This window comes from Triticum dicoccoides, chromosome 2B (assembly GCF_002162155.2).
Source record: "Triticum dicoccoides isolate Atlit2015 ecotype Zavitan chromosome 2B, WEW_v2.0, whole genome shotgun sequence".
NCBI classification, from domain to species: domain Eukaryota; kingdom Viridiplantae; phylum Streptophyta; class Magnoliopsida; order Poales; family Poaceae; genus Triticum; species Triticum dicoccoides.
This window is the reverse complement of record NC_041383.1, coordinates 683,303,873-683,328,571: the sequence shown is the minus strand read 5'-3', so window position 1 is coordinate 683,328,571 and position 24,699 is coordinate 683,303,873.

Below are 24,699 nucleotides of genomic sequence, written 5' to 3'. Positions count from 1 at the left end.
TTGCCATGGGAGAAGTGCTTAGCTTTGGGTTCAATCTTGCGGTGTCCTTACCTAGTGACAGAAAGGGTTGCAAGGCACGTATTGTATTGTTGCCATCGAGGATAAAAAGATGGGGTTTATATCATATTGCCTGAGTTTATCCCTCTACATCATGTCATCTTTCTTGATGTGTTACTCTGTTCTTATGAACTTAATACTCTAGATGCATGCTGGATAGCGGTCGATGTTTGGAGTAATAGTAGTAGATGCAGGCAGAACGGACATGATGCCTATATACATGATCATGCCTAGATAATCTCATAATTATTCGCTTTTCTATCAATTGCTCGACAGTAATTTGTTCACCCACCGTAATAGGTATGCTATCTTGTGAGAAGCCACTAGTGAAACCTATGGCCCCCGGGTCTATCTTTTATCATATAAGATTTCAATCTACTTTTATTTGCATCTATATTATAAAATACCAAAAATATATTTATATTATCATATTATCTCTATCAGATCTCACTTTCGCAAGTGGCCGTGAAGGGATTGACAACCCCTTTATCGCGTTGGTTGCGAGTTCTTTGTTTGTTTGTGTAGGTTCGTGGGACTTGTGAGGAGCCTCCTACTGGATTGATACCTTGGTTCTCAAAAACTAAGGGAAAAACTTACGCTATTGTGCTGCATCACCCTTTCCTCTTCAAGGAAAACCAACGCAAGCTCAAGACGTAGCAAGAATCGAGTTGCTTGAATCTCTTCACATCAGTAGCATTCAGCGAAGGTGTGACTGAGGGAACACCATTTTCCACAACATACCAGAGATTGTTATCAATTGCCTCAAGATGCATTCGCATCTTATTCTTCCAGTAGGGGTAGTCCGTTCCATCGAAGGTAGGACACCCAACAGAGACCTTGATCATACCTGCGGTCGACATAACTAAAACTCCAGGCGGTTAAACCAAAATCACACAGAACAAGGGAGTACCTTGCTATGATACCAATTGAAAGTGCGTTATATCGACTAGAGGGGGGTGAATAGGCGATTTTTATGAATTCTTTACTGAGGAATTTGCTGGTGAGGAAATTCCTAAATGAAGAACTACTTGCAGCGGAATAAGTACTCAAAAGTAAACATGGTAGAACGCAAGCATAGTCATCATGATGAAATGAAGACAAGCACAGAGTATAGAAAGCGTAAGCACAGGATAACACGTGATGAAGACAAACAGACTGAAGAAATTGAACTGAGGAAATTGAGAAAGTCTTCAGTCAAAGTCTTTAAACAGATATGAACAAGCACTCACAACAGAATTGAGGAAATGAAAGAGTTGAGGAAATAGAACCAATAAGCTTGGTGAAGGCAAAGATTTGGTAGACCAGTTCCAACTGCTGTCTTAGTTGTACATCTGGTTGGAGCGGCTGAGTATTTAAACTCGAGGACACACAGTCCCGGACACACAGTCCTCATAGTATTCTCCTTGAGCTAAAGTCACACAGACCTCGCCCAATCACTCATGGTAAGTCTTAAGGTGACTTCCGAACTTTCACAAACTCGGTCACTCGACAATCCACAATTCCTCTTGGATGCTCTAGATCTCGACGCCGAACCGTCTGGAAGAAGCACAGTCTTCAAAGGTAACAAGCGTCGGACCCATGCAGGATCAATCTCTTCAATGATGCTCAATCACTTTGGGTTTGAAGGTGTTTGGGTTTGGGTTTTCCTCACTTGATGATTTTCGCTCAAAGTCCTCGGAGGATGGGATGCTCTCAAATGACAAGTGTCAGTTTCTCTCGGAGCAGCCAACCAGCTAGTGGTTGTAGGGGGCGGATATTTATAGCCGGGGAGCAGCCCGACATGATAAGACATAAATTCCCTTCAATGATATGACCGTTAGGTGGGTAGATATTTTGGGATAGCTGGCTCATAGCACAACAACGGTCGGAATTTTGACTCTCAAATTCCTCAGGGCTATCATGTTCCTCACTGTATAGGCAATCCGCACTGGCGAATTCCTAACTCCTCAGTCAGAACAAATTCCTCAGCAACCAGAAGAACTTCATCTCTGTTACTGAGGAAATTGACTGAACTGTATGAGATTTCAAATGGCTTCACTCGAAGGGATTGGTAGGTGTAGGATATTGAGTTGAGCATCACATGGAAAATTTTCCTTAGTATTTCCTCGACCCCCTTTAACAGTACGGTGTTTCCTATGACTCAAGAAAGAGAAAATGAAACTACGAAAACAAAAGTCTTCACGCTTCATGTTCCTTGAATGATTGCCAAGTCTTCAAGGTCACACCAATTTCTTCACTTTCAAAGTCTTCAGAAAGTCTTCAGAAATCCAAAGTCTTCAGTTGAAGAACTTCATTTTTGGGGGTCGACTTTCTCTGTAAATATCAAACTCCTCATAGAGTTATAGACCTGTGTACACTCACAAACGCATCAGTCCCTTAACCTATAAGTCTTCAATACACCAAAATCACTAAGGTACACTAGATGCACTTAGATTGGCATTCCGTCGAACAAGACGCGGGAGGACGACATGGTGCCCGCAAATGGTGGTCGTGCTTGCTTTCTTTGCATCTAGATGGACGTTCGGCCGCCGCTGCTAGACCCAGGTGTGACGTTGAGGTCGATGACGGCCGAGGGGTGCGGGGTGGACGGCGCGATCACGCCAACGTTCGGCAACCCCGAAAAACGGGTCTGGCCATCGTGCCTTGGCGGGGGAAAGCCGGGCGACATAGGCGTGGTCCACGATGTCGGCGACTGGCAGTGCAGAGGTCAGGCGACCGACGAGCATGTGCTCGTCGGGCCGACGGCCGCTGCAGAGAAACCCGCCGGACGACAACTGCCAAGCATGAGGAGGGTGTGCACTTTGTTGATAATGGCCTCCTTCTCCTCGACCTCTGCCTTGCGCGGCGCAGCCTCCATCGCATCGCGCTCGGTGGCGAACTTGGCCGCGGCGACATTGTCCTTGATGACCGCCCTCCGGTTCCTCCTCTTCGTCGATTCCGCATCCAACTTGGCGATCTCCTACAGCGTGCACTCCGACCGCGGCTTCCTTGGCACCTTTGACTTCTTCTTCTTGACCATTACGGGCGGGTTGATGGCCAGGCCGCCAAAATTCGACTGGGCGTCGGCCATGGATGGGGGAGAAAGGGGGCGACGGGATGTGGGAGGGTTTGGCGGGAAATGGCGCCAAATGGGGCGCGGGGGGGGAGGGGGGTTGCTTTGTGCCACCGACAGGCGGGCCAAGGGAGGACAAGCATGCGCGTCCTGCCCATATGCACGCTGCCCGTTTCACCCCAAAATTGACGCAAACTTGGGTCGGGGATGGGTCGAAAGCGGACAGAAAACAGACAAAAGTCCATTTGCTCCCGTGTGCTGGGCCGTCTGGTTCGTCCTTTTACCCCAAACGGACGCGCGCGGATAGGATGGGGTCGCGCGGTGGAGTTGGCCTAAGAGCATCTCCAGTCTCGGGTTGCCCCAGCGGAATTTTTGCACTGAGGGTGAGAATTTTTCCAGCCGTTCTCACACTCAGGCGGGTGCTGTACGAGCAGACGAGCGACAAGGAGGGTGCGCGTCGAGCGCGGGCGGCGAGGAGGCGTGGTGAGGGCGCGCAGTGGCCAGGGGGTCACCGTTCTGATCTGGATCAAACGTGGCGATGGAATCCCTTCCCGTCGCGGTGGTCACCATGTCGTCCCCAGTGCAAGGGCCACCTGAACCAGCTCCTGCACGTGTCGCTGTTGCTCGCGGGGCGGGGGATCTCCGTGCACTTTGCCGCGCTAGAGCCGCACCTCCAGGAGGCCCGCGCATGTGTGCAGGGCGAGGGCTCAGCGGCCTGTTGATCTCCAAGGTCCGACAGGGAGCCACGGTTGGCACCGTCGTCGGGGAGGGTGGAAGCAGCGGCGAAGTGAGCCCACACGGCATGGCACTGTTGCGGTGGCTGGGGTGGCCAGGCGGTCGTGGCAGCGTACAACTGAGGTGGCACTGCTCGCGCACCGTGGCGCATGTGCTGCTCGCGCACTGCGGCGCCCTCGGATGGAGGAGGCGGGGTGGCGAGTGATGTCTACTACACAACCTTCTTCTTGTAGACGTTGTCGGGCCTCCAAGTGCAGAGGTTTGTAGGACAGTAGCAAATTTCCCTCAAGTGGATGACCTAAGGTTTATCAATCGGTGGCAGGCGTAGGATGAAGATGGTCTCTCTCAAACAACCCTGCAACCAAATAACAGAGAATCTCTTGTGTCCGCAACACACCCAATATAATGGTAAATTGTATAGGTGCACTAGTCCAGCGAAGAGACGGTAATACAAGTGCAATATGGATGGTTGATAAAGGTTTTTGTAATCAGAAATTATAAAAACAGCAAGGTAGCAAGCAATAAAAGTGAGCGTAAACGGTATTGCAATGGTAGGAAACAAGGACTAGGGTTCATACTTTCACTAGTGCAAGTTTTCTCAACAAGGATAACATAATTAGATCATATAACAATCCCTCAACATGCAACAAAGAGTCACTCCAAAGTCACTAATAGCGGAGAACAAACAAAGAGATTATGGTAGGGCACGAAACCAACTCAAAGTTATTCTTTCTGATCAATCCATTGGGCTAGCCCTAGAGTTCATAGTAAAATAACACCTTAAGACACAAATCAACCAAAACCCTAATGTCACCTAGATACTTCAATGTCACCTCAAGTATGCGTGGGTATGATTATACGATATGCATCACACAATCTCAGATTGATCTATTCAACCAACACAAAGAACTTCAAAGAGTGCCCCAAAGTTTCTACCGGAGAGTCAAGACGAAAGCATGTGCCAACCCCTATGCATAAGTTCACAAGGTCACTGAACCTGCAAGTTGATCACCAAAACATACATCTAGTAGATCATGTGATATCCCATTGTACCACAGATAAGCACATGCAAGACATACATCAAGTGTTCTCAAATCCTTAAAGACTCAATCCGATAAGATAACTTCAAAGGGAAAATTCAATCCATTACAAGAAGGTAGAGGGGGAGAAACATCATAAGATCCAATTATAATAGCAAAGCTCGCGGTACATCAAGATCGTGCCAAATCAAGAACACGAGAGAGAGAGAGAGAGAGAAAGAAAGAGAGAGAGAGAGAGAGATCAAACACATATCTACTGCTACATACCCTCAGCCCCGAGGGTGAACTACTCCCTCCTCGTCATGGAGAGCGCCGGGATGATGAAGATGGCCACCGGTGATGGATCCCCACTCCGGTAGGGTGCCGAAACAGGGTCCCAATTAGTTTTTGGTGGCTACAGAGGCTTGCGGCGGCGGAACTCCCGATCTAAGTTTCTTTCTGGAAGTTTGGGTATTTATAGGAGGGTTTGGCGTCGAGAACAAGTTAGGGGGACACACGAGGAGTCCACGAGGCACAAGGGCGCGCCCCAGGGGGTGCGCGTGTGTCGGGGGTTGGGTACGACATATGCCAAAGGATGGCTTATCATGGTGGGAGCGAGTAGAACGTCGCCGGTGCCCGGAAGCGGGATGAGGCGAAGACATGCACGCCGGCGGAACTTACCCAGCTTCAGGGCTCTCCGAGGAGATAACACCCCTACTGCTGCTTTGTGGGGTCTCCGCATGGTCACTATGGCAAAGTGGTTACAATGGTGCTCCTGGAGCTGTTTCTGGAGGTAGGAGAGGGCAATGCTAGCTCTCTCCTTCCTATGCTCTAAGGTCTATCTCTATCTGGGTCCGAACCCTTTGCATGGGCTTCCCGGGGGGTTTATATAGGCCTACCCCCCAGGGGTACAATGGTAATCCGGCTGGGCGTGGGTCCCAGCCGTCTGTCTCTCAGGCCGTCGTCCTCTCTGCCGACTACTGGGGCCCGCCGACTGGCGGGCCCCGTGGACAGGCCTGATATTGTAGCGGTACTCCTGATGACGCTAGTTTGGTCATGCGGTCATGGCAACAGCGCCGCCGTCTGGCGTGCATTCACTGTCGCCATTCCCCATCTTGTCTGGTTAATGGCGTGCGGGGCCCGTGGGAGGGGTCGGCCGACTCCAGGGGGCCGACTCCCACGGGTCTATCTCCAGGGCGCTCGTGCCGTCTTTTGTCTACCCACTGACAGGCGGCCCCGCCGTCCTTGGGTCGTACAGGCAGGCGTTGTGGGCACAGTGCGCCACCCACCATGGCTGAGGTCAGGGCAGGCATGGCAACAGTGCCGCGCCTCGCCGGAGATCTTCAGCGATATGGCTTACTATAGCCATGCCGGCCCCTTGTAAGCAAGGGGAGGGACGGCCATGCCGTGGCCGTACCCCGCCTCGCCCTTCGAGACGAGGGTGGAGTTGCGGGCCGACTCTCCATAGCCGGCCTCTCTGGAAGTCGCCGGCCATGAGTCGGCTTATCTTGGAGTCGCCGTCTGGGACTCGGCTTATCTTGGAGTCGCCGTCTGGGCCTCGGCTTATCTTGGAGTCGCCGTCAGGGACTCGGCATATCTTGGAGTCGTCCCTGGAACTCGGCATAACTTGGAGTCATCCCTGGGACTCGGCATAACTTGCAGTCGTCCCTGGGACTCGGCATAACTTGGAGTCGTCCCTGGGACTCGGCATAAGCGGCGCTACTGATCTCAATGTCTTGAAAAGGTTCTGGGGCTCGGGTTAGCCTACCCGTGGCCCATTACTCCGACAGTAGTCCCCGAAGCTGGTGAGGCTCCGTGGATACTGCGTCGTGGGGCCTCAACAGTTTCATTCCTCTAGGACTTCGCTTGCCGTCTTCCTTCAGGCCGACTGTCCAAAAGTCGGATTCGCAGAGGGCCGTCTTGCTTCGTAGAGAGTTCGAAAGTCGTGGCAGGAGACCAGGCGGCGTGCCTGATACGCTTCCTCACGGCCGCCCGCCGCGGTCCTATCGCGCGGTGCCACGCGGCAAGGATAGTGTGCCTACCCACACGCGTGACGGGACGGGCCGTCAGGCGGGGCCCGCCACTACCGCGCCTCGGCACGCGAACGGATCCGTTGTGGCCGTGCGGACGGTTGGGTTTCCCACGTCGTTACTGCATGCAGTAACTTCATGGGGTAAATCGTGGGGGGCGTGGGGTCCTGCACGCAGTTAATCCCACACCCGCCCCATCGGCTTCTCAGCCTCAAGGCTATAAGTAGGCGGGGGGGAGTGGAGCGGCAAGCACGCGCGCCCATCTTCCCTGCTCCCCCGCCTCCTCTTGCCTCCTTTCCTTCCTCTTGCCGCCGTCGAGCAGAAACACCCCGCACTAACTGCGATGAGCTCTTCCTCCGCCGCTGCGGCTCCTGCCGTGCGCTCCGGCGTGTGGGACGGCTCGGAGGTGGATGATGACCACATCGAGTTCCTCCGCAGGACGTGCCGCCTCCCCGGCGCAAACCTCATGCGCGCCCGTGCTGCGCCGGAGGGGGAGATATTGCCGGCGCCGGAGGAGGGCGAGCGGGTCATCTTCCGCTCGCACCTCATGTGCGGCCTGGGGCTGCCGGTCAGCGGCTTCTTCCGTTCCTTCCTGGAGTTCCACGGGCTCCAGCCGCACCACCTCACCCAAACACGGTGGTGCTGCTGTCTGCCTTCGCCACTCTGTGCGAAGGCTTCCTCGGCGTCCTCCCCACCATCGAGCTGTGGGGAGAATTCTTCTCATCCAAGCTCGACACGCACGTCACCGGCGTGCCGGCTCAATGCGGCGCCTTCATCGCGATGCGGCGGTCGACGGCCGACAATCCATTTCCCGCCATTGCATTAATCGAATCGGTGAAGATGTGGCAACGGTCGTACTTCTACGTGAAGAGCGTTGCCCCTGACGGGGACTGGGTCAATCTGCCGCCTTATGAAGCCGGTGCACCGGCTGGAAGGCTCCCCAGCTGGTCTCACCGAGCCAAGACGCTGACTCCCGCCGGAGCTGCCGCCATGGCGTGGCTCCGAGTTCTGATGCAGTCGGAGGGCCTCGTTGGGGCCGACATGCTGGCCGCCTTCGTGACGCGCCGAGTCCTCCCTCTTCAAGGCCGGCCTCATCTGATCAGTCAGATGAGCGAGCACCGAGACCCGAGTGGGATGTGCACCAGGGAAATGCCCCGCGCAGAGGTGGCAAACATGGTGAACCACATTGCGAACTGCGAGCTCGGGGAGGACTGGCAGTTCGGCAAGGAGCCGTACTCGCGCGCCAACCCCCCTCCAGTGGTAAGTCACATCTATTTATTGCTTTGTCTTCTTCATAGCCGACTTCGACTTCTGATTTTCATTGGTTTCTCTGAATTAGAACCCCCTCATGCAGCCCGCAGCCGGCGTCATGAGACCGCCCCGCGAGTTCGTCCTCGACTGAGCGGAGAGCGACGTTGACGACCCCGACTTGGGGGCGGCAGCGATGGAATCCGACGCCGAAGGCGGGGGAGGAGGAGCGGGAGGCGGCCTCAGGCCCTCGGCCACCTTCGCCGATTGGCCTGATGACGACGCCGAAGGGGAAGTCGTCCCGCGCCACCAGCCAAGGGTTGGCCCATCGGGCGCGGGTTCCTCTGCCGGCCTGGCCGGCCAAGGCGGCTTTGAAGAGGCGCCAGACTGGGCCGAGTTCATTCGACGGCAAGCCGGAAAAGCTTGAGGGGGTGGCCGCCGCGACCAGACGGGAGGAGGCGGCCGCGAGGGCCAACCGCTTCCGCAAGGAAGTGAAGAGGCCGCTGCTAGTCTCTGCGTAATTGTTTCCTCCTTCGTCTTTATTTTTCTTTGGTGAATATCGTCCGAGTTTCCTTTTTCATTCCCTTTTTGCTTCAGGGCTCCCCTTACCCTCGATAGGGTCGCTGTCCCCTCCGTCATGGGGTCGGCGGAGACGTCAGCCAACACTCAGAGGGTTGACCCTGCCGCCGACCTCCGGGAGGCGACGGAGCGAAACGCGCGGGAGAAGCGCTATCAGGAGGAGGCCGACCGCTTGGAGAAAGCGGAGGCCGAGAAGGCGGCGGCCTCCGCCCAGAAAAAACTGGAAGAGCCCGAAGCCGCTGCCGCAGCAAGGCAGCAAGCCGAGGAGGCCGCGCGCCACTAGTCGGCGTTGTTCGTCACCCCACTGTCCTCGGCGCCGCCGCCCCCGGAGTTCACGGGGCAGACTGGAGAAGCCGGCGCCGAGAACCCCGTTGTGGAGAAGGAAAGTGGCGAGGCCTCCATGTCGGACACGCTCGTGCTGCCACCGCCGCCTCCGCCGCTGTCTGGGAGAGCGCACGGCAAACAGCCGGCGGGCCCGCCGGTGCCGCCGACTGCGAACGAGTCCGAGGCGAGGCTGATTCTCCAAGTCGCCTCGCCGGTGCGCTGCCATCTTGAGAGGGCGACCTCGGCGCCGCGACCCCGGGAGACCGGCGCCGCCAGCTCGGCAATTCCAGACGCCGAGGCGACAAGCGCCGCGCCCGTTGGGTGGTTGCGCGGAGGCGACACAGGGCCGCTGAACCAAGCGCTTCTGGACGTCCAGGCGAAGCTGCGAGCTGAAGGCGACGCCCTTCAAAACTGCACCAGGGCGCATCTGGCAGCGCGAACAGCCGTCCGAGTATGTTTCCCTCTTCTTTTTGATTCTTGTTTTTCTCTGTGGGGGTGCGCCAGCGCACCCACTAGGTGTAGTCCCCGAGTTTCGGGCCGGCTGCTGAGCAGGTGGTTCGGAACTCCCTCTGGCGAGTTCCAAATATTAACTTTGTCTGAAATGCTTATTGCAGGAGTATCACAACCTCCGCGCCACCGCCTTCAACCGCAATATTGAGGAGTTAGGCAAGCGGACTGCCGACTTGTCGGAGAGCTGGGGTGAGTCCTTCTTCTTTCTCGCGGGGGCGCGCTGGCGCACCCGCGGGCTGTAGTCCCCGAGATTCAGGCCGACTGCTGAGCAGTCGGGCCGGATCTTCTCAGCGACTTTCTTTGTTGATGGCTTATCGTCTTTCGTCTTTTTTCTTCTTCAGAGGCCAACGCCGCTCTTCAGCAGCAGCTGGGCGAGACCAACACTGCCCTGCGCGCCAAGGAGGAGGAGTGCAGCAAGCTTGCTACAGAGCGCGATCTGCTGGCTGCGCAGCTGGCCGAGCAGAAGGAGCTGCTCAAGAAGGCGCAGGACGAGGCCGAGAAGAAGGAGGCCGCTCTCCTGGCCGAGTTGAGAGCGAGCGCTCCTTCTGGACTGACAGGGAGGCGATGCTGACCTCCAGCTTTCATGAAATCGAGGACATCGTCGACGGTGAGTTTCTTTTCTTCCTTTCTTTCTTCGAGCTTCCGACTATTGGTCGGGCTGATTTCTGATTTTTTCGACTCACTTCTTTTTTGTCTTGGCAGACTTCTTCCCTGGCCACTCGCAGGCAGTCACTCAAGCCATCGAGGCTGATCGCAAGATGCGGAGGGCAAGCGGTGTGGAGATCGCCGCCAATGCCCCCCGAACCATCGATGAGCAGCTTCTGAGCATCGAGGCCCGTCTTCGTCCGGCCCACCGGCTGATGCACCGGCTTCAGCGTGCCGGCGCCCAGGCGGTTGCCGCTCTGTGGCCAGACATGCCGGCCCTGCGCACCGTCAGTCGGACCGCCGACTGGCTGGAGGTCGCAGCTGGCCGTCTTGAAGCTTGGAAGGGTTCCTCGGCCCGGGCCGGGGCACGCCGGGCCTTGGAATTCGTCAAGGCGTGGTATCCAGGGCTGGACCTGGACCGGCTGGCCGCGTTCCAGTCAGAGGCCCAGGCAGAGTTGGTGGCAGTGGAGGGTGCCCTTGTCGAGCGTGCGGCGGCGATTGCTGACTACACGGACACCAGTGTCTTCGTCCCCGAGCGGGCTGCAGGCGGCGAGGAGGTGCCGCCAGAGTGGTTCGGGATGAACCCGTACTTCGGCGAGGACTCGGCGGAGGTGATTGACTCCAGCACCAAGGAGGAAGGCGAGGCGGAGGACGAAGGCGAGACAGAGGTGCCAGAAGACGGAGCGGGCGGCCAGCCTCAGCTCGACCGTGCCTCCAGCAACGAGCCACGTCTAGAGAAGGCGACTGCCGCGGGAGGTGATCAAACCAAGACCGCCCAGCCGGCCGCCCCGGCGCCTGACACCACCATCTCCTCCGATCCTCCGATCCCAGATGCCGCCTCCTAGGCTGCCGTTTTCGCCTCTGCTTTATCTATCTTAGTAATCTTTTGGAAAACTTTGTTAAATTCGAACAGTTCCACCCGCGGGGTGTATCTTGAACTTCTACTCGAAGATTCGGCCAAGGGCCTATGTAAATATTTATCTGAGTTCTATCTTTCGTTGCTTATTGCTCTTTAGGCTTTTCCCGTTGCCGCCTTCCTTTAGTCGCTGCCTTACCAGTCGGATAACCGCTCTGCGGACTGTCGCTGGATCAAATGCTTGGCTACTTTGGGAAGGCAAGTACTCGGCCATTTTAGAGTCTTCTTTAACAAGTTGGATAGAAGGCGGCGAGCTGACTACCAAAGAGTCGGCTGTCTTTAATAGAGGCTAGTATAAAGCGGCAAGCCGACTACTCATGAGTCGGCTTTTTGCCTCAGAGATGCTGGAGACCGTCTTACGCTATGTTCGTGCTTTGGGTCCTTAGCCATTTTTCGTGTGGGCGCCCGCTCTTCCTCACTCCTGCCCACCAAACAGTCTCTCTGCGAGCTGCGGCTTTGCCAGGAGACAGATTAGGCACCGCACACTACTTGTTTGACTGCAGGAAGCTCCTCATAGCGCGAGGCGGCGAGTCCCCGGGCCGACTAGTCGGGCCCGGTGCCAAGCGGCTTTTAACAAAGAGTAATATAGTCGAAGGCATAATTCTTATCATACAGATAACAAAAAAGGGCAGTCCCCGAGCTCGTCTCGGGGGGCCCAAAGTCTTGGTACTTTAATACAAAAGGGTAGCGTGATACATACTGCATCAACTGTAAAATCTTCGGAGAAGATTTGCATTCCACGGGCATTCTGTCTCTTTGCCGGAGTCGTCCCTTTTGCGCGCTCGGGGCTTCTAAGCATTGATCAGGTAGTAGGAGTCGTTTCCCAGCACCTTGCTGATGATGAAGGGGCCTTCCCAAGGCGCCGACAGCTTGTGCTGGCCGGCTGTTCGCTGGATCAGTCGGAGCACAAGGTCGCCCTCTTGGAAAGATCTTGGCCTGACCTTCCTGTTGAAGTATCGACGCAGACTCTGCTGGTAGATGTTGGACCAGCTGAGTGCCAACAGCCGGCCCTCTTCCAGCAGATCGACACCGTCTTGACGTGCTTCTTCTGCTTCTTCCTCGGTGTACATAGTGACTCGCGGGGAGTCAAACTCTATGTCCGTCGGGATGACGGCTTCGGCACTATAGACGAGGAAGAAGGGTGTGAAGCCAGTTGACTTGTTTGGAGTCGTGCGCAGACTCCAGAGGACGGCCGGCAGTTCCTCAAGCCAGCAGCCGGCCGATTGCTCCAGCGGCACGACCAGTCGAGACTTGATGCCGGATAAGATGAGGCCGTTTGCCCGCTCCACCTGGTCGTTTGACTGTGGATGGGCAACGGACGCTAAGTCCATTCGGATGCCCTGCGTCGCGTAGAAACGGGCCATGGCACCTTTGGCAAAATTTGTGCCATTGTCGGTGATGATGCTGTGTGGGATGCCGTACCGAGTCGTGATGTCGGCGATGAAAGTTACTACAGTCAGACCATTCAACTTCTTGATGGGTTTCACTTCTATCCACTTGGTGAACTTGTCCACTGCGACAAGTAGATGAGTCAAGCCACCTCGTGCCATCTTGAATGGTCCCACCATGTCAAGGCCCCAGACTGCAAAGGGCCAGGCGATGGGGATAGTCTTGAGTGCGGAAGCTAGCTGAAGTGGCTTGGAACGGAACATCTGGCACCCTTTGCACTTTTGGACTAACTCTTTGGCCTCTTCCAGGGCAGTTGGCCAGAAGAAACCGTGCCGGAAGGCTTTGGCGACGAGTGCCCTTGAGGCCGCATGGTGGCCGCACTCGCCTTCGTGGACGTCTCTGAGAATTGCTTGGCCTTGTTCTGCCTCGACGCAGCGTTGGTAGACGCAAGTGACACTACGCCTGACCAGCTCTCTATTGACTATGGTATAAGCTGCTGCTCGGCGTTGCACTTGCCGAGCCAAGATTTCATCAATTGGCAGCTATCTGTTTACTAGGAACTTGAGGATGGGCTGGGCCCATGAGGGTGCTGCTATTTCTTCAACTGCCACTAGTGCGACTTGGACAAGGGTGGCTGGGCTGGGAGGCGGAGGGTTGGAGTCCGCAGCCGCTTGCTGACTTGGCGAAGTCCCCGGGCCGACTGGAGCAGTCCCCGGGCCGAGTTCTGGAGTCTTAGGTCTTGTCACCGCAGTCCTCGGGCCGGGTTCTGAAGTCCTCGGGCCGGCTTTGACTGTGGCTTTCTTGGAGTCGGATTCGACTTCTTCGGGTGGAGCCAGCACAAAGATTGAGTCTGATTCTGGTGACGGCTTGATAGATGGCTTGAGGAGGCGCCGAAGGGCGATGCCAGATGGTATTGCTTGGCGGGTGGAGCCGATTCGTGCCAAGGCGTCTGCTTGGTCATTGTCGTTCCTTGGCACGTGGAGGAACTCGCACCCCTCGAAGTATCCGCTGAGTTGCTGCACAAGGAATCGGTAGCTTGTCATGTTTGCATCCTTGGCGTCCCAATCGCCAGATGATTGCTGGACCACCAAGTCAGAGTCACCATAACACAAGATCCAGCGAATGCCGAGTTCTTTGGCAAGCCGGAGCCCGTGGATGAGCGCCTTGTACTCGGCCACGTTGTTGGAGGCGGCGAAATGGATCTGCAGCGCATATCTGAGCTTGTCACCCTTGGGGGAGGTGAGGACGACGCCGGCTCCCAGGCCGGTGCGCATGTTGGAGCCATCGAAGTGCATCCGCCAATGGGTAGAGTCGGGCACTGGTGGCAGGTACTGGGTCTCGGCCCAATCGACGAGGAAGTCGGCCAGTGCTTGCGACTTGATGGCGGTGCGGGGCTCGTAGTAGATGGTGTAGGGAGCCAGGTCGATGGCCCATTTGGCCACTCGGCCAGAAGCATCTCGGCTTCCGATGATCTCGGCTAGTGGGGCTGTGCAGACCATAGTGATTGGATGCTCCTGGAAGTAAGGCTTCAATTTCTTGGCGGCAAAATGCACGCCGTAGCACATCTTCTGGTAGTGGGGGTAGTTCTGCTTGGAGGCCGACAGTACCTCGCTCAGGTAATATACCGGTCTCTGGACAGGTAGCGCCTTGCCTTCCTCCTTGTGCTCGACTACGATGACTGTGCTGACTACCCGGCTGGTGGCGGCAATGTACAGGAGCATGGGCTCTTTGGGAGTCGGAGCCGCCAGCACAGGGGGAGTAGTCAACATCTTCTTCAGTTGGAGAAAGGCCTCGTCCGCCTTGGGAGTCCATTCAAAAAAGGTTGTCTTCTTCATGAGCTGATACAAGGGGAGAGCCTTCTCGCCCAGCCGACTGATGAATCGGCTGATGGATGCCAAACAGCCGGTGAACTTCTGCACATCTAACAGTCGTCTGGGTGCTTCCATCCTCTCGATGGCCTTGATCTTCACAGGGTTGCACTCTATGCCGCATTCGGAGACCAGTAAACCAAGGAGCTGGCCGGCTGGTACTCCGAAGACACATTTCTCGGGGTTGAGCTTGATCTGGAATCGGCGCAGGTTCTCAAAGGTTTCCTTGAGGTCTTCCAACAGAGTTCCACATTTTTCTGTCTTCACCACCACATCATCCACATAGACGTGGGCATTTCTGCCGAGTTGCTTGAGGAGGCACTTCTGCATGCAACGCTGAAAGGTGGCGCCGACATTCCTCAAGCCGAACATCATGGTCAGGTAGCAGAAGGCACCAAATGGCGTGATGAAGGCGGTCTTCAGTCTGTCAGCCGGGTTCAGCTTGATCTGGTGATATCCTGAATATGCATCTAAGAAACTCAACAACTCGCATCCGGCTATGGAGTCTATCACCTGATCAATTCTCGGCAGAGCGAATGGGTCCTTGGGACAGGCTTTATTGAGACTTGTGTAGTCGATACACATCCGCCACTACTTGTTCTTCTTCAGCACCAGTACTGGGTTTGCTAGCCATTCTGGGAAAAACACTTCCATGATGAAGCCGGCTGCCAGGAGCCGGGCTATTTCTTCTCCAACAACTCTTCACTTTTCTTCTGACAGGCGGCGCAAGGGCTGCCTGACGGGCTTCACATTAGATCGGACATGCAATTTGTGCTCGGCGAATTTCGTCGGTACACCAGGCATGTCTTTGGGGGACCACGCGAAGATGTCTCGATTCTCACGGAGGAAATCGACGAGCTCGCCTTCCTATTTGCTGTCAAGGTTTGTGCCCATGACAGCGTACCTCTCTGGGTGCTCCGGGTCCAAAGGTATCTTCTTCGTTTCTCTGGCCGGCTTGAATGATCCTTCTGCTTCCGACTCCTTGGGGTCGGGCGACAACTCGGGCTGCTTGCCGGCCATCGCCACGACCCAATCAAGAAGCCGTTTCTCAGCTGCGATCACCAAGGACTCGGCCAGCCGACTATTTTCGGCCGCGCAAGCGGATGACTTTCTGTAGTCGCCGACCACGGTCAGAATTCCCTTGGAACTCGGCATCTTCATCTTGAGGTAGGCGTAGTGGGGGACTGCCATGAACTTGGCCAAAGCTGGTCGGCCAAGCAATGCATGGTACAGGCTTTCAAGGTCCACCACTTCAAACCAAATTGGCTCTCGACGGAAATGATCTTTGTCCCTAAAAAGGACATCTATTAGGATCTTGCCGATTGGTGAGCAGGAAAGGCCAGGAACAATGCCGTGGAACACAGTCCGGCTGCTCTGAAGCTGTCTTCGCTTGATTCCTAACTTCTCCATTGTATCCTTGTACAGGATGTTGATACTGCTGCCTCCGTCTATCAGCACTCGCGAGAAGCGAGCGGCCCACCTATCTGTGGCGAGTGTGGCGCCTAAGACCAAGGCGTAGGAGCCTGGACTCGGCATCACCTCTGGGTGATCGGCTCTGCTCCAACTGATGGGCCTTTCAGACCAGTGCATGAATTCTGGAGTGCTTGATGCAACTGCATTCACTTCTTGCTGCTGTTGGCGCCTGCTGCGTCGATCGTCCGCCACACTGGTGAACACCACATAGGCTCCGTGCTCATCTGGGAACTCGTCTTGTACTGCGTCGACTGGCCTGACAGCCGGCTGCTGGGGCGGCTGCGGTGGAGGCAGCCCAGCAGGCGGGGGAGGGAGTAGGCCGTCTCCCTTGGCGATTCTGGTCAGCCAGTGGCATTTCCGGGTGGTGTGGTTTGACAGCTTCGCACCGCTGTGGAACTTGCAGGGGCCATCCAGGGTCTGCTCGTAGGAGAAATCCGGCAACCAGTTGGACTTGCCGCCCTTCTGCCGCTTCGTCGGAGGCGGTCCCTCCGGCTGTTGGTCTTCGACTGTCGCCACTTGCCGGCTGTTGGAAGCCGGCTATGGGGCCTTGCGCTTGTGGTCGTTCTGCTGTTGCCGCCGGCTGGTGTCCCCAGCCGGAGTTCTTGGAGCCTGAGGGGCGACTTTGCCAGTCGCGCTGACTTGAATCTCCGACTTCATGGAGGAGTCGGCCGTGGCGTACTTGTCTGTTGTGATCAACAGTTCATCGAGGGTCTCTGGCTCGTCGCAGAGAAGCTTGTGCTTGAGGAGGGTGCCTTCTCTGCACCCGGCAGTAAAGTACTCGATAGCCTGCACCTCGTGCATGCCCTCGCAGGAGTTCCGGAGCTCGCCCCAGCGCGTGAGGTAGTCACGAGTGGATTCGTTGGGGCCTTGCACGCACAAGGAGAGTTGGCAAGGCTTGGGAGATCGCTTGTATGTGCTTGTGAAGTTGCGGACGAAGGCCTCGGTGAAGTCGACCCAGCTGTTGGTGCTGCGAGGCTTCAGACTGTTCAACCATGTCCGGGCCGAGCCCTGGAGCATGAGCGGGACATATCTTACGGTAACACGCTTGTTGCCGTTCGCTATATTGACCGATGTGGAGTAATCGATCAGCCAGTCCTCCGGCTTCACGGTGCCGGTGTATTTGGGCGTGTCTCGGGGGACCGTGAACCCTTTGGGGAAGGGCTCATCTCGGATGCGGGGTCCAAAACAGGGAGGACCCAACTCGTCTTCTTCTTCCAGCGCCAAGGATCGGTGGAGTCGGTCGATCCGGTGGCGGGCATCGTTCTCTCCGACTCCCTCTCGGCGGCCAAGACGGTCGCCGAGAGTCGGATGTTCCACGGGCGGCGGGGAGACTCGCCTTTCTCTGCGAGGAGGGGGAGGCAGATAGTCGTTGAAGGAAATATGCCGTAGAGGCAATAATAAAGTTATTATTTATTTCCTTATATCATGATAAATGTTTATTATTCATGCTAGAATTGTATTAACCGGAAACATAATACATGTGTGAATACATCGACAAACAGAGTGTCACTAGTATGCCTCTACTTGACTAGCTCGTTAATCAAAGATGGTTATGTTTCCTGACCATGAACAATGAGTTGTTATTTGATTAACGAGATCACATCATTAGTTGAATGATCTGATTGACATGACCCATTCCATTAGCTTAGCACCTGATCATTTAGTATGTTGCTATTGCTTTCTTCATGACTTATACATGTTCCTATGACTATGAGATTATGCAACTCCCGTTTGCCGGAGGAACACTTTGGGTGCTACCAAACGTCACAACGTAAATGGGTGATTATAAAGGAGCATTACAGGTGTCTCCAAAGGTAGATGTTGGGTTGGCGTATTTCGAGATTAGGATTTGTCACTCCGATTGTCGGAGAGGTATCTCTGGGCCCTCTCGGTAATGCACATCACATAAGCCTTGCAAGCACTGCAACTAATATGTTAGTTGTGAGATGATGTATTACGGAACGAGTAAAGAGACTTGCCGGTAACGAGATTGAACTAGGTATTGGATACCGACGATCAAATCTCGGGCAAGTAACATACCGATGACAAAGGGAACAACGTATGTCGTTATGCGGTCTGACCGATAAAGATCTTCGTAGAATATGTAGGAGCCAATATGGGCATCCAGGTCCCGCTATTGGTTATTGACCGGAGACATGTCTCGGTCATGTCTACATTGTTCTCGAACCCGTAGGGTCCGCACGCTTAAGGTTTTGATGACAGTTATATTATGAGTTTATGAGTTTTGATGTACCGAAGGAGTTCGGAGTCCCGGATGAGATCGGGGACATGACGAGGAGTCTCGAAATGGTCGAGACGTAAAGATTGATATATTGGACGACTATATTCGGACATCGGAAAGGTTCCGAGTGATTCGGGTATTTTTCGGAGTACCGGGTAGTTACGGGAGAAGTAATGGGCCTTAATGGGCTTTAGTGGGAAGAGGAAAAAGGCTGCTGCGCCCCCCCTCCCCTTTGGTCCGAATTGGACTAGGGAAAAGGGGGCCGGTCACCTCTCCTTCTCCTCCTATTCCTTCTCCCTTCCTCCCCTCTTGGTGGACTCCTACTAGGACTTGGAGTCCTAGTAGGACTCCCTATCCTGGCCGCACCTTTGCCTTGGCCGGCCTCCTCCTCCTCCATCCTTTATATACAGGGGCAGGGGGCACCCCATAGACACACAAGTTGACACAAGTTGATCCACGTGATCGATTCCTTAGCCGTGTGCGGTGCCCCATGCCACCATATTCCTCGATAATACTGTAGCGGAGTTTAGGCGAAGCCCTGCTGCTGTAGTTCATCAAGATCGTCACCACGCCGTCGTGCTGACGAAACTCTTCCCCGACACTTTGCTGGATCGGAGTCCGGGGATCGTCATCGAGCTGAACGTGTGCTCGAACTCGGAGGTGCCGTAGTTTCGGTGCTTGATCGGTTGGATCGTGAAGACGTACGACTACTTCCTCTACGTCGTGTCATTGCTTCCGCAGTCGGTCTGCGTTGGGTACGTAGACAACACTCTCCTCTCGTTGCTATGCATCACATGATCCTGTGTGCGCGTAGGAAAATTTTTGAAATTACTACGAAACCCAACAGTGGCATCCGAGCCTAGGTTAATGATGTTGATGTTATATGCACGAGTAGAACACAAGTGAGTTGTGGACGATACAAGTCATACTGCCTACCAGCATGTCATATTTTGGTTCAGCGGCATTGTTGGACGAGACGACCCGGACCAACCTTACGCGTACGCTTACGCGAGACCGGTTCCCTCGACGTGCTTTGCACAGAGATGGCTTGCGGGCGACTGCCTCTCCAACTTTAGTTGAACCAAGTATGGCTACGCCCGGTCCTTGCGAAGGTTAAAACGGAGTCTATTTGACAAACTATCGTTGTGGTTCTTGATGCGTAGGTGAGATTGGTTCTTACTTAAGCCCGTAGCAGCCACGTAAAACATGCAACAACAAAGTAGAGGACGTCTAACTTGTTTTTGCAGGGTATGTTGTGATGTGATATGGTCAAGGCATGATGCTGAATTTTATTGTATGAGATGATCATGTTTTGTAACCAAGTTATCGGCAACTGGCAGGAGCCATATGGTTGTCGCTTTATTGTATGCAATGCAATCGCGATGTAATGCTTTACTTTATTACTAAACGGTAGTGATAGTCGTGGAAGCATAAGATTGGCGAGACGACAACGATGCTACGATGGAGATCAAGGTGTCGCGCCGGTGACGATGGTGATCATGACGGTGCTTCGGAGATGGAGATCACAAGCACAAGATGATGATGGCCATATCATATCACTTATATTGATTGCATGTGATGTTTATCTTTTTATGCATCTTATCTTGCTTTGATTGACGGTAGCATTATAAGATGATCTCTCACTAAATTATCAAGAAGTGTTCTCCCTGAGTATGCACCGTTGCAGAAGTTCTTCGTGCTGAGACACCACGTGATGATCGGGTGTGATAGGCTCTACGTTCAAATACAACGGGTGCAAAACAGTTGCGCACGCAGAATACTCAGGTTAAACTTGACGAGCCTAGCATATGCAGATATGGCCTCGGAACACGGAGACCGAAAGGTCGAGCGTGAATCATATAGTAGATATGATCAACATAATGATGTTCACCGATGAAACTACTCCATCTCACGTGATGATCGGATATGGTTTAGTTGATTTGGATCACGTGATCACTTAGAGGATTAGAGGGATGTCTATCTAAGTGGGAGTTCTTAAGTAATATGATTAAATTGAACTTAAATTTATCATGAACTTAGTCCTGGTAGTATTTTGCAAATCATGTTGTAGATCAATAGCTCGCGTTGTTGCTTCCCTGTGTTTATTTTGATATGTTCCTAGAGAAAATTGTGTTGAAAAATGTTAGTAGCAATGTTGCGGATTTGATCCGTGATCTGAGGTTAAATCCTCATTGCTGCACAGAAGAATTATGTCCTTAATGCACCGCTAGGTGACAGACCTATTGCAGGAGCAAATGCAGACGTTATGAACGTTTGGCTAGCTCAATATGATGACTACTTGATAGTTTAAGTGCACCATGCTTAACGGCTTAGAATCGGGAATTCAAAGATGTTTTGAACATCATGGACCATATGAGATGTTCTAGTAATTGAAGTTAATATTTCAAGCAAATACCCGAGTTGAAGAGATATGAAGTCTCCAACAAGTTCTATAGCTAAAAGATGGAGGAGAATCGCTCAACTAGTGAGCATGTGCTCAGATTGTCTGGGTACTTCAATCGCTTGAATTCAGTGGGAGTTAATCTTCCAGATAAGATAGTGATTGACAGAATTCTCTAGTCACCATCACCAAGTTAGTAGAACTTCGTGATGAACTATAGTATGCAAGGGATGATGAAAATGATTCCCGAGCTCTTCGTGATGTTGCAATCAACGAAGGTAGAAATCAAGAAAAAGCATCAAGTGTTGATGGTTGACAAGATCACTAGTTTCAAGAAAAAGGGCAAAGGGAAAGAAAGAGGAACTTCAAGTAGATTGACAAGCAAGTTGTCACTCCCACGAAGAAGCCCAAAGCTGAAACAAAGCCTGAAACTGAGTGCTTACACTGCAAAGGAAATGGTCACTGGAAGCGGAACTACCCTAAATATTTGGTGGATAAGAAGGATGGCAAAGTAAAAAAAAGGGTATATTTGATATACAGGTGTTTGATGTGTGCTTTACTAGTGTTTATAGCAACCCCTCAGTATTTGATACTTGTTCAATTACTCAAAACGGGAGTTGCAGAATAAACAGAGACTAGTTAAGGGTGAAGTGACGATGTATGTTGGAAGTGGTTCCAAGATTGATATGATCATCGTCGCACACTCCCTATACTTTCGGGATTAGTGTTGAACCTGAATAAGTGTTATTTGGTGTTTGCGTTGAGCATGAATATGATTTGATCATGTTTATTGCAATACGGTTATTCATTTAAGTAAGAGAATAAACTGTTGTTCTATTTACATGAATAAAACCTTATATGGTTACACACCCAATGAAAATGGTTCATTGGATCTCGATCGTAGTGATACACATATTCATAATATTGATGCCAAAAGATGCAAAGTTAATAATGATAGTGCAACTTATTTGTGGCACTGCCGTTTGGGTCATATCGGTGTAAAGCGCATGAAGAAACTCCATAAAGATGGATTTTCGGAATCACTTGGTTATGAATCATTTGATGCTTGCGAACCGTGCCTTTTGGGCAAGATGACTAAAACTCCGTTCTTCGGAACAATGGAACGAGTTACTGACTTGTTGGAAATAATACATACTGATGTATGCGATCCAATGAGTGCTGTTGCTCGTGGCAAGCATCGTTGTTTTCTGACCTTCACAAGATGATTTGAGCAGATATGGGTATATCTACTTGATGAAACATAAGTCTGAAATAGTTGAAAGGTTCAAAGAATTTCAGAGTGAAGTGGAAAAATCATCGTAACAAGAAAATAAAGTTTCTGCGATCTGATCGCGGAGACAAATATTTGAGTTACGAGTTTGGTCTTCAATTAAAACAATGTGGAATAGTTTCACAGCTCACGCCACCTGGAACACCACATCGTTATGGTGTGTCCGAACGTCGTAACCGCACTTTATTTGATATGGTGCGATCTATGATATCTCTTTACCACTATCGTTTTGGGGTTATGCATTAGAGACAGCTGCATTCACGTTTTAAAATAGGGCACCATCTAAATCCGTTGAGACGACACTGTATGAACTATGGTTTAGCAGTAAACCTAACCTGTTGTTTCTTAAAAAGTTTGGGGCTGCGATGCTTATGTGAAAAAGGTTTCATCCTGATAAGCTCGAACCCAAATCGGAGAAGTGCGTCTTCATACCCAAAGGAAATTGTTGGGTACACCTTCTATCACAGATCCGAAGGCAAGACATTCGTTGCTAAAATGGATCCTTTCCAGAGAAGGAGTTTCTCTCGAAAGAAGTGAGTGGGAGGAGAGTAGAACTTGATGAGGTAATTATACCTTCTCCCTTATTGGAAAGTAGTTCATCACAGAAATCAGTTCCAGTGATTCCTACACCAATAAGTGAGGAAGTTAATGATGATGATCATCAAACTTCAGATCAAGTTACTACCAAACCTCGTAGGTCTTCCAGAGTAAGATCCGCATCAGAGTGGTACGGTAATCATGTTCTGGAAGTCATGTTACTAGACCATGATGAACCTACGAACTATGAGGAAGCAATGATGAGCCCAGATTCCACGAAATGGCTTGAGGCCATGAAATCTGAGATATGATCCATGTATGAGAACAAAGTGTAGACTTTGATTGACTTGCCCGATGATCGGTGAGTCATTAAGAATAAATGGATCTTCAAGAGGAAGACGGACGTTGATAGTAGTGTTACTATCTACAAAGCTAGACTTGTCGAAAAAGGTTTTTGACAAAGTTCAAGGTGTTGAATACGATGAGATTTTCTTACTCGTATCGATGCTTAAAAGTCTGTCCGAATCATGTTAGCAATTGCCGCATTTTATGATTATGAAATTTGGCAGATGGATGTCAAAACTGCATTCCTGAATGGATTTCTGGAAGAAGAGTTGTATATGATGCAACCGGAAGGTTTTGTCGATCCAAAGGGAGCTAACAAAGTGTGCAAGCTCCAGCGATCCGTTTATGGACTGGTGTAAGCCTCTCAGAGTTGGAATAAACGTTTTGATAGTGTGATCAAAGCATTTGGTTTTATACAGACTTTTGGAGAAGCCTGTATTTACAAGAAAGTGAGTGGGAGCTCTGTAGCATTTCTGATATTATATGTGGATGACATATTATTGATTGGAAATGATATAGAATTTCTGGATAGCATAAAGGGATACTTGAATAAAAGTTTTTCAAGAAAAGACCTCAGTAAAAGCTACTTATATATTGAGAATCGAGATCTATTGAGATAGATCAAGACACTTGATAAGATTTTCAATGACTACATACCTTGGCAAGATTTTGAAATAGTTCAAAATGGAACAGTTAAAGAAAGAGTTCTTGCCTGTGTTGCAAAGGTATGAAATTGAGTAAGACTCAAATCCCGATCACAGCAGAAAATAGAAAGAGAATGAAAAGTCATTCCCTATGCCTCAGTCATAGGTTCTATAAAGTATGCTATGCTATGTACCAGACCTATTGTATACCTTGCTCTGTATTTGGCAAGGGAGTACAATAGTGATCTAGGAGTAGATCACTGGACATTGGTCAAGAATATCCTTAGTAAGGACTAAGGAGATGTTTCTCGATTATGGAGGTGATAAAAGAGTTTGTTGTAAAAGTTACATCAGTGCAAACTTTTACACTGATCCAGATGACTCTAAGTCTCAATCTGGATACATATTGAAAGTGGGAGCAATTAGCTAGAGTAGCTCCGTGCAGAGCATTGTAGACATAGAATTCGCAAAATACTTACGGATCTGTATATGACATACCCGTTGACTAAGCTTCTCTCACGAGCAAAACATGATCACACCTTAGTACTCTTTGGGTGTTAATCACATAGCGATGTAAACTAGATTACTGAATCTAGTAAACCCTTTGGGTGTTGGTTACATAGCGATGTGAACTATGGGTGTTAATCACATGGTGATATGAACTATTGCTGTTAAATCACATGGCGATGTGAACTAGATTATTGACTCTAGTGCAAGTGGGAGACTGAAGGAAATATGCCCTAGAGGCAATAATAAAGTTATTATTTATTTCCTTATATCATGATAAATGTTTATTATTCATGCTAGAATTGTATTAACCGGAAACATAATACATGTGTGAATACATAGACAAACATAGTGTCACTAGTATGCCTCTACTTGACTAGCTCGTTAATCAAAGATGGTTATGTTTCCTAACCATGAACAAAGTGTTGTTATTTGATTAACGAGGTCACATCATTAGTTGAATGATCTGATTGACATGACCCATTCCATTAGCTTAGCACCCGATCGTTTAGTATGTTGCTATTGCTTTCTTCATGACTTATACATGTTCCTATGACTATGAGATTATGCAACTCCCGTTTGCCGGAGGAACACTTTGGGTGCTACCAAATGTCACAACGTAACTGGGTGATTATAAAGGAGCATTACAGGTGTCTCCAAAGGTAGATGTTGGGTTGGCGTATTTCGAGATTAGGATTTGTCACTCCGATTGTCGGAGAGGTATCTCTGGGCCCTCTCGGTAATGCACATCACATAAGCCTTGCAAGCATTGCAACTAATGAGTTAGTTGCGAGATGATGTATTACGGAACGAGTAAAGAGACTTTCCGGTAACGAGATTGAACTAGGTATTGGATACCGATGATCGAATCTCGGGCAAGTAACATA